This window comes from Populus nigra, chromosome 6 (assembly GCF_951802175.1).
Source record: "Populus nigra chromosome 6, ddPopNigr1.1, whole genome shotgun sequence".
NCBI classification, from domain to species: domain Eukaryota; kingdom Viridiplantae; phylum Streptophyta; class Magnoliopsida; order Malpighiales; family Salicaceae; genus Populus; species Populus nigra.
The window spans coordinates 4,957,203-4,967,940 of NC_084857.1; the positions used below are offsets into that span (position 1 = coordinate 4,957,203).

The 10,738-nt window shown below is 34.2% G+C and overlaps 1 pseudogene; it reads left to right on the forward strand.

Annotated features, from left to right (window-relative positions):
- The first annotated feature begins 2,752 nt into the window (after positions 1-2,752).
- On the forward strand, positions 2,753-10,334 carry LOC133697060 (acetolactate synthase small subunit 2, chloroplastic-like; annotated as a pseudogene).
- Positions 10,335-10,738: the final 404 nt, after the last annotated feature.

Genomic DNA, 10,738 nt, shown 5'->3' on the forward strand with positions numbered 1-10,738 from the left:
ATGGGTTGTTGGAGCCACATTAGACTCCCAAACCCAACATGCACCATCTTACAATAAAGCCTTGGAAAGATGATTCTAACAATAAGGAAGGTCATTTTCAGGGGTTAAAAGAAGTCACATCCCCACCAAAACACGACAACTTCCCTCACATGTTGACGCTTGTAGTTCACGCGCCAACCACTCTTTTCTTTTTTTACACTCTAGTCATTGGTTTGAGAAAAAAGAAATAGGTTGTTATATCTACCGATTTCAAATTTGACTCTCAAAGGTTTAATTGTTTTAAATAAATACAATCAAATTCAATTTGACCAAATCAAGTATCAATTAATTATCAAACTTCCTTATCAATACCGTGAGAATCCTATACAAAGCCAATTGAAACAACTCGTCAAGTCTCGAATTAACCCGATATAAAATGATCAAATTGAAAAAAAAACTCAAGTGGATCAAAAAAATCCAAAATAAAAAAATACAATAAAAATAATGAATGTTAAAATTGCAATAAAAAATAAATCAAAAGGCAACAACAAATTTTAAATTTGAGAGTTCAATTGAAAAGAATGAAAACATTAACAAAAGAAAAAAAAACAAAAAAAATATACTATAAACTTAGATTGAAAGGTGAAATTAAAAATAATGAAACTTTCATAAAAGATTCAAGGAAAAAAAACATCATAAGAATAAGCATTAAATCCTAAACATCAAAACATAATAAAAAAAATGAATATACAGATTTTTTCAACGTGTTTTTTTACACTAAAAAAAACTTCTAAATGTAAATTGAAAAACTTATGCACGCATCTAATTAAACAACTCATAACTATTGTGTAAAGCAATAAAAAAAATCATAAATGATAAATAAAAATAAAATTGAGAAAAAAAGTAAAAAATAAAGATCAAGATATATAATATCGCAATACGAGTAATTTATCTGGTTATATTTAATGAATTTCTCTATCAAAATAAATTTATAATAGAAAAACACATAAAATTTATAATAGAAACCGGCGCACACATAAAATTTATTGAACAATAATTAAAAAAAAACAATGCAGGGTTGCACATATGAAAAATCTTACAAAAAAATCAATATTAAAAAATAAATAAATTAATCTATATAAAATTAAGAAAAAAAATCACAAATGAATCATACCTACCTCTTTAAAAATTAAACACACCCAATATCATTTAAAAATAATTACAATATAATTAAAACATAAACCCAAATTTATTTGAAAAAATATACACAAATAACACACTATTTTTTTAAAAACTAAAAATTAAAAAAAAGAATCAGGTTAGGCGTCGCTGGGCCTGACAAACCAGACCCAATGCCTAACAAATAAAGCATTGGCCTGCACGTGGGCCTTTTTTTAAAAGTTTAATAGAGTGGATGACGCGTCATCCGCCCCAAGTATATATTTAAAAAGGACGTGTCGCTTGCGTCAGCAGACGACACGTTGTCTTGTCAACCCAGAATCCAGCCTATATGGTGGCTGGAAAAACATGATCCTTTGTTTTTTTCACCAAAAATCTCATTTTCAACCCATTTTGACTCAAGACACCTAAAAACCCCCGGAGACCTTATCAAACCAATCTATAACCACCAAAAAGCCAATAAACCGCTCAAAAACCTGAAATCCACCCGGAACAAAAATTATTCTCGAGCTCATATATGTTGTTTTAGGTGTTTTCAAGGTAAAAAAAAACCTAAAAGTAACCCCCTAATCATATGAAACTTTTGATACAAAAATTAACCATTTTGGTGACTGAAATATTTCCTATCGGCCACTTTCTCTCTTTAAGCCGGAATTTGGTGACTCTCTCTCTCTTCTCCCAACCAAAAAAAGACTAAAAATAAAAAAAATAAAATTAGATATCAAAATGTATTGTCTTCAAATTCAAGGGATCAGTTATCTAATAACTAAAAAATACGAGATATTAAAATAAATGTTTCAATAAAACTTGCCACCCCATGTTATTGAAGATTTTCACTTCAGTCATTTATCTTTCAATTCAACCCTTCCTCCAAAAAAATATATGCAATCGAGGATTAATTTGAGCTCAAAGAAGCCAAATCATGTAAAATAAAAATTCAATAATTAAAGTAAAAATTACAAAAAATACACCACTTCAATCCAAAGCAAAGCGTATTATAAAAAATTACACAATATTTGAAGCACAGTAAAAAACGGATGCTTTTTTATTTTGTTTGTAATAATGTACAATTTTCTTTTTCAATAGATTGGGAAATTGTTTTTTGCCGTATGTTCTTGGAATATTTTAAACGTGGTGTCACGCGAGGCAATTATCAACAGAAAATTAGACATGAGGGTTGAGCGATGATGGATAGTGGTCCAAATAAAGGACACGCGGCAATTACCTAGGCGACACAATTTATTTCAGGGCCAGCAGTAAAAAGCTCCACGTGCTCATAAAACAGTTGAAAAATCACGTGGAAAAAAAGAGAAGTATTGTGATAATACACTTTCTATATAATAAAAGAATCTAAATCAATGACAAAGTAAATTATTATAAATTATTTTAAAAATCATTATTTTTTTAAAAAATAATTTTAATTTTTTAGTCAATCTCCATCGATCCGTCCGACCATTGACGATTAAAAATTTGAATTTAATAATTATGGTTTTACCTTTCACTGCAAAGTACAAGCAAAAGGGACCACGTGCTAAGTGCCCTCTCTTTTTATACATATACTGTACTAGTTCATGAACACTTGTGAGCATTAGAGGCTAGTCATCTCACCTTCTCTCTTAAATACATGTCCTACAGCTAGTGCAATCAGTCATGGCGGCTTCTGTTTTACTGCTCTCAAGTCGCATTACAGCTCAAAACCCGTCCTCCAAACTGGATCTTGATGGTGGGTTTTCAAGGAAAAGCTCTGGTTCAGTACATTTTTTAAGGCCCTCTATTTGGAAGAACAACAATGCTGTTAAGGTCTCCTGTGCCATTAGCAAAGATAATGGGAATGCAGTGTCTGTTGCTGATTCTGTGCCTACCGTGACTCGCTCCAAGTCAGTCTTTAACTCTAACTCAAGCTCCATTTTTGTGATCTTTCAATTTTTGTTTCTCTTTTGTTCTGGCTTTGTTTTGCTCCTTCATGTCAAGATTACTTTTTTTTTTTTTTTGGGGGGGGGGGGTCTATGTTTGTGTTAATGTGGTTATATATATAAAGAAGTTTCCTTTTCAATTGGGTTTCAGTTGAAATTGAAAGGGCTGTCGTTTTTCCCTTGTTTTGTCTCTTCATTTGTTGAATTTAGTGGGGTTCATGTTCTCTATCTGGTTAAAAATGGTAATTTAATCAAAATATTAATCTCCTTTGTGCTTTAAGTGTTTAAGTCGGTCATTCGTGCTTTGCTGGCACTATATTTTATTATTAGGATTTGATTTGCTTATTTTGGTCGGTGATTAGTAGCTGCTGATCACTAGACCAATCCAGTTCTTCATTTCTTTTTATACTAAGAAATTAGAAGCTCGAAGGCTTGGCAGCTATTTGATAATATTGGTTAGATAATCCAAGATCGATGGAACCTTAAATCATGAATTAACAAGTCTATTTTCAGGATGCAACGGCACACAATTTCAGTGTTCGTGGGTGATGAAATTGGTATAATAAATCGGATTGCAGGGGTCTTTGCTAGAAGAGGTTACAGCATCGAATCCCTTGCTGTTGGTTTGAACAAGGATAAGGCTCTCTTTACCATAGTTGTCTGTGGAACTGAAAAAGTCTTGCGGCAAGTTGTAGAACAGCTTAACAAGCTTGTGAATGTCATAAAGGTTAAGACTCGTCCATATGAACTTCAAAGTATCTTTGCTTAACAAGGCAAACTCACGCAGACGGAAACAGGAAACAACAATCATATCACGAAGAAGGGCAAAATTAGCTAAATTTCGCACTTTATTAGTGAATATATTTTTTCTAACGAGGTTTATAGTTTTTTAAATAAGCCACCTTGTAAAAAAATTATAATCTTAATTGAAAAAAGGAAAGACAATATAGAACTTAAAATTTAAAAAGAAAAAGAAAAAAATATCGAAATTGGTTGAAAGAGCATTTTTCAAATCTAATTCGAGGCTTTTCTGGAACTCTGATTGGTAATAGTAAGCCGAACTCATGTAAAACCGAGCCTCTAAAATTATCTGATAAAATTTGAGCTAATTTAATAAAGTTTTTATTGTTAGATTATTTATTTTAAATGCACATGCCTTTTCTTGAATTTAACTAAACCTGACTAGCACGTAAAAATTGCGACAAATCGCCGGGCTAACGATTCAACTATCAAATTCTTCTGACCCACCTACGTCACAAAATTTGGCGAAAACCCACAAAGAATTTTTATTGCCTGTCCCTTGCATTTGTTCTTCCCTTACAAACACTTTCTACTTTTTTGCCTAGCACACTGATAGTTCTGATTGGATTTATCAGGTGGAAGACATCTCCAGGGACCCTCAAGTAGAACGTGACTGATGCTCATTAAACTCAATGCTAATCCAAGTACTCGTGCTGAGGTAATAATGTGGTATTTAGTTTTAGCTATGTACACAAATTGTTCATTACACAAAATCCGTGTGATGTATTATTTCTTTGATGACTACTCCAATGCAAACAAGCTAAGCAATTGAATTAACTAGTTCTCCTTGAGCATGTAGTTCTCCATTGTGTTACAGTTCAAAGATCATTTATTTTATTAGTCACCGCGCATTCAGGTAGCTGATCTCTTTTTATTTGCTTCGAACTTCAGATCATGTGGTTAGTGGACATCTTCAGAGCCAAAATTGTTGATATCTCAGAACATTCACTTACTATCGAGGTGACTTTGATAGGATGCTTTACCATTTTGCAATTTTTTCCTTGTTTTACATCCCATGGCTACGATGCTTAATGTTGATTTGAACTAGTGATTAGAGTTGGAGATCAGATGGTGTTGGTCTAGCTAGATGCCTGGAGGGTAAATTTTGTCAAGGCTTTGTTGGGGATTTCAGTCGTATCGTATCTAATTTGAGAAACCTGTCTGCTATAAAATTCTAGGCACTTTAGACGGGCACTGATAAATTTGTCATAGACTTTGTGGGGCAGAAGCCTTCTGTGCAAGAAACTTAAAAGATCAAAGTTAGAAACAATGTTAAGAAAAACTTCTTGCTGTTCTATAGCTACTCCGGAGTCCAAACCTGTTTAGCTTGTTTCCATGTATTTTGCATCCTCTTATTAGCCACATGAGATTGTGGTTTGACTGGTCGGTGTAAAATAATTAGAAGTGCAAATCACAGAACAATTACTTTATGCGGTTTGCCTGAGGGCAAGCTAATGTCTACTTAAAATATGTTCTTGTTTATACTTTTTAGGGCTGAGATTGTGGTCTGCTTATATTATCTTCATGTCTCAGGTCACTGGTGACCCTGGGAAGATGGCTGCTGTTCAAAGGAACTTAAGCAAGTTTGGAATCAAAGAACTTGCTAGAACTGGAAAGGTACAATGCCTGTTTTTTTGTGCTAAAGAGTAATATAAAACTATTTTTGGGACCTCACCTAACAGACTAAGCTAATCTCTACTTAAAACATGCAGCACTTTCCTGCACAACTTCAAATCTAAAATTGTCTCCAAGCATATTCAAACTCCGGAATTCCTTTCTCAAAACAATATTTTACGTGTGTAACAGTCTGCAATGTTATTTCACACGTACAAGAAATAGAGATTTAAGTTTAACATTGATTATATTAAAGATGATTTTTTTCAGTAATGTGGTTTGAATTTCACTCTATTTCTAGATTGCTCTGAGACGGGAAACAATGGGCGAGACAGCTCCATTTTGGAGTTTTTCTGCAGCTTCATATCCTGACCTTGACAGGATTCCATCTGGCGTTGCTCTTGATAGGAATTCTGCTAACACCCTTGCAGGGAATGGAGACCTATCACTTAATGGCAGCAACACTTCATCCTCAAAGGTATAACTTCTTCATTTTGCTGCCATTTTTGGGATGTTAATTATGTTAATGAACTCACAACAGTTGTTGTTGATGTAAGATTGATGGTAAATATGTTGTTAATCTGAAGACAAAATTATTTATTTAACGGGTTCTTAAATTTCAAACAAGTGATATCAGATATCATAAGAGCCCACTGAACTTGTTCATGATTACATATTGCTTGAAGAAAACGTCTTTTTTTAATCTACTCTTTTCACACTTTACCTACTTGTGTTCCAAGAACGTTGTTCTTTGGATTTCTTTTTAAATGACCATGATGATGCTCACATGTAGGTTTGGTAGCCTGTGTTTGGTTAGACGAAATACCAAGTTTACTTGTTTTTTAAGTTTACGAGCTAGTAGACGAGCAAAATTCTATGTAGTTTACTTGTTTTCCACATCACAATTTTTTCCGTATTCCTCCTTTGGTTCATGTATGCTGTGAGTTTTGTATTGGATCATTAGTATGCTAGACTGGATATTTGTTGAATTTTTTGTCTTTTTAATTGAAGGGTGATGTCTATGCCGTGGAGCCTTATGATGATTTCTTGGCAAATCAAGTTCTTGATGCTCATTGGGGTGTACTTTATGACGAAGATGTAAGACTAAGACACCGTTTACCTTTCAAAACCTTAAACTTTATTTTTACTCAGTAAACTTAAATTTATTTCGTTAATAGTTATGAGGTACGTGGATAACTAAAGTGATGATGATGATGTTCAAAATATTCAGTTCAAACTTGTTGCAAATTTTTTGAAAGGTCATCTTGACACAGAACTTAATTATTATTCAGATTTTTTACCCTATACCTTTATTTTCAAGTTCTTATCATAGTCAACAGGGAGAGTTATTTTTTTCCTTTGGTTCCATTTTCTGTATCACTAGATATATGAGCTAACATTCACCTGATTTGGCATTTAAAATGAGAAACTCAATTGTCCTTCTGGACTGGTAACTTGTTAACAGTGGTTTTAATTGATATACTATAATTGGCGAAGATGGTAAATGGTAGCTATATTTGAGTAGCTGCCTCACCTTTCATTCTCATATTTACAGAATTTTGATTGTTTGTTTGATTCAATGTTTCAGTCGAATGGTCTTCGGTCACACTATCTATGCTTGTGAATAACTGTCCCGGAGTTCTCAATATTCTCACCGGGGTTATATCTCGAAGAGGCTATAACATTCAGGTAAGTATGATCATATTTATCATTCTGTTCATCCTAATTTTGATTATTTACATGTGTTGTATAGTTCTTTGAACTTAAACCTCTCAGAGTCTTGCTGTGGGGCATGCTGAAAAAGAGGGACTTTCTCGCATTACTACAGTTATTCCTGGAACAGACGAGTCAATTGGAAAGTTGGTTCAGCAACTTCACAAGTTAATAGATTTTCATGAGGTAAAGGGTGGTGACCTTAACATGTAATAAAACCCTACTTTTGAGCATCTCATTTCAGTAACTACATGATCTCAATAAAAAGGGAAGAAAATGAAAATGAACACCAAGTGGCCTCGAAATCACATGGAAGTCGGAATTGCTATTATTTTATGCGGCAATAAGTTTTTTCTGCAAAAGTGTTTGGTTAAAACATGAGAGTCAGATGCACTCCAATCTTATATATGAAACAATATCAGGTTATATTTGTCAAGGACCTGGATAACTAAATCTAGAATCTAAATCAATTATATCATATTTCTAGAGGGATGCGATGGTCTACGGGAGGAATCTTGTTTTTGTTAAAAAAATTAGTTCACTTCAATAGATCTTCTTTTGAAGAATTTTATAATCTTGAAGAACAAAGTTTTATAAGCACTGTTAACCATCCTACCCTTAGTCTATATTTACACTTAATATTAATTTCCCTTTTACCCCTAGAGAGAGATTCACTAAATTTAGTGAAATATAAGATCCCAACAGATTTCTTTTTTTACAGATTCTGTAAAACAATTTGTGACATTGTTGAATAATTGATTTCTTTCAATTGTAAACTTTGCAGTAATGACCTGTTCTTGCAATGGTTTTTGTTATCTTTTGAATGAAATTTCAGTCTAAATTACATAATGGATGACAAAGAAGTTGGTATTTAATTCAGGTTCGTGATATTACTCACTCGCCATTTGCAGAACGAGAATTGACTCTGATAAAGATAGCTGCAAATAGCACTGCTAGGAGGGATGTTCTTGATATTGCTAGAATATTTCGGGCAAAAGCTGTTGACGTCTCTGATCACACAATTACTCTTGAGGTAAATTTCTTTCCCATTTACCAACCGAATCTCTCATTTAGCATTTTTATACACCGACACTTAATTGCCTTTTCTTTTTGCAAGACAAACCTCAATCTTACTGTGATGATGATTAAGACATCAATCAATATCAGGACAGGACTTGGCTGGTCCTACCTGTTGTCTAGTAAAACTAAGATTATTTACAGTCTGCGTCAACTTAGGTTGATATATTGATCGAATGTACTCTTCCTAGCTTCTCAACTTATTTTTACAATTTGGTTATTGTGGTGAAGGGTTTAGACAAGCATTATTTTTAAGGGCTGGCAAACTGAAGTATCAGTTGGTTGGTCGCTTAAGATCTTCTGATGAAGGTCTAGGGATGGCAAGGAATTGGTGAATGTGTGGTGCTTGAAAGGATAAGGATGGCGCAGTGGAGATTTAATTAGACTGGTGTTTGGGGTTTTATTTAATGGTGTCCTGACTTGCAAATTTGTGAGAGTATTGCATCCTCAAATACCATCTCACATCATCCTAGTATTGGAGCAAATCAAGTATCTGTGCCGGAGATTTTTGTTTAGAAAAATCTATTTATTTCCATGGAGACTTGGACTATTTTGTATTTCTGGTACATGAGGCTTACCTGGCTACATAGTTACCCAGGGTTTACCCGCTCCTTGTTCGAATGGCGCAGATCAAGTTTCCTTGTCATAGAAAAAATGTAAGATCTCTGGAGGCTGTGGCATGAAAAACATGACATTTTGTAGTTCTTGTCTTCCTGGATTTGACTAGTGGAGCAATACCTGCACAACATAGTTATCAAGTCCACCAGAAGCACCGTAATGCTAAAATCAATTCTTGAATGCTGGAGTTCGAATTGGTTCGCTGTTTGTCTCAACTTTTGTAGTTAAAGAGCTTTGAAGGAATGTGAACTGGGGATGCCAAGATAAATGTCAGCATTAGTCTTGTTACTCGAACAATCTGCTAAAATCAATCAGTTATCAACTTAATATAACACATTACTGGTAACTTGCACTTTCCCGAAAGTTAATCTGGCAACTGAAAGTCCATTTCCTTTTGCATTAAAATCAAGTTAGAGTGTTGCTTTAAGGATGCCTGTTATTGCACGCTATTTAGGAGCTTCGCATTTATTTTTATGACAGTATTAGCCTCTCTCCGTGGTTTATTCCAATCTCCTGTTATTTGTCCTTGTTGTTACTAATGCTCTAGCCATTCGAATCCATTTCAGCTTACAGGAGATTTTAATAAGACGGTTGCTCTGCAGAGAATATTGGAGCCATATGGAATATGTGAGGTATGTCTTCTGATTCTTGCTGAACCTGGTTAATTTCATCAGTCGCGGAAGTTTTCAGATTTATTTTCAAGATCCATCTGGTAGTTCCATGTGGACTGGCCTCTTCATAATTATCTAGACTAAATCTTTTCAATCTGTTGATTTTAAGTTACCACTAGTTCAACGTAGTAACAACTATGTTGTCTCAGGAATGTTTGGAGCTGATTTTGTTTCTAACAGTTGTTTCATTGAGGGTGGTTTAGTCTGCAATTGCGTCGGATTTGAAGACACTAGTGAAACAATTTAACTTCTTTCCAGAATTCAGTTTCATTCATGAAATGGAATTTCTTATCTTGTTTCCATCTTATCATTTAGAGTACTTCTTTTCTTTGTTGAAGGTGGCACGGACTGGGAGGGTAGCATTGGTGCGAGAGTCAGGCGTGGATTCCACACACCTCCGTGGATTTTCTCTTCCATTATAATATTTAAGACTCTTAGTAGGTTCTTGTCAATCTAGATCATCCCAACTAGAGTTTCTTTCCCACTTTGTTATGCAGTTTCCTTTTCTACTGTCCCCTTTTCCAGACAGGGAATGGAAGGAAGAAAATTAAACCAAATCTTCCCACGTCCCGGGGCTGTTGGAGAGCTGATCAACATTCATGTCGGGGCTCAGGTAGAGAGGTTGCTTTAGCTAGAGGAACTAATAATATCATGGTTCTTATTTTACCTCAAGGAAAAAGAATGGCGTGTTCGTCGTACATTCGTACTGTTGATCCATTGTACCATCGAGTTAGAGTAATATATCTTTTGTCAACGCCTTGATTAGCAATTACAATGCAGTGAAGAGTAATCGGTTCGGTTAACAATTAAAAAGGGATTTACAAAATAAATAAATAAAAATAAAAAGGTGCAAATAGGAAATAGGCGCAGACAGATACAGAGAGCAGATGCATATTTGTGCCTGCTAAAATCAAAATCATTGCAGCTGGAAAATGTTATGCATCTTCATGGCCCTTTTACATTAAACTCTATATACATTTCCTTATTTCCGGGAACTACATGTAATGTAAAGCAACTTATTCTCTCAACATTCCAAGAGGCTATTGCACGTTCCATGGGAGCAACGGTCCCTTTTTTTATAGATAAAATAGGGAAACATTCATATATTATTGGTATTTCAAATATAGGTGAAAGCAGATGCCTCCTATAAGTATATATCACAACTCAAGCATT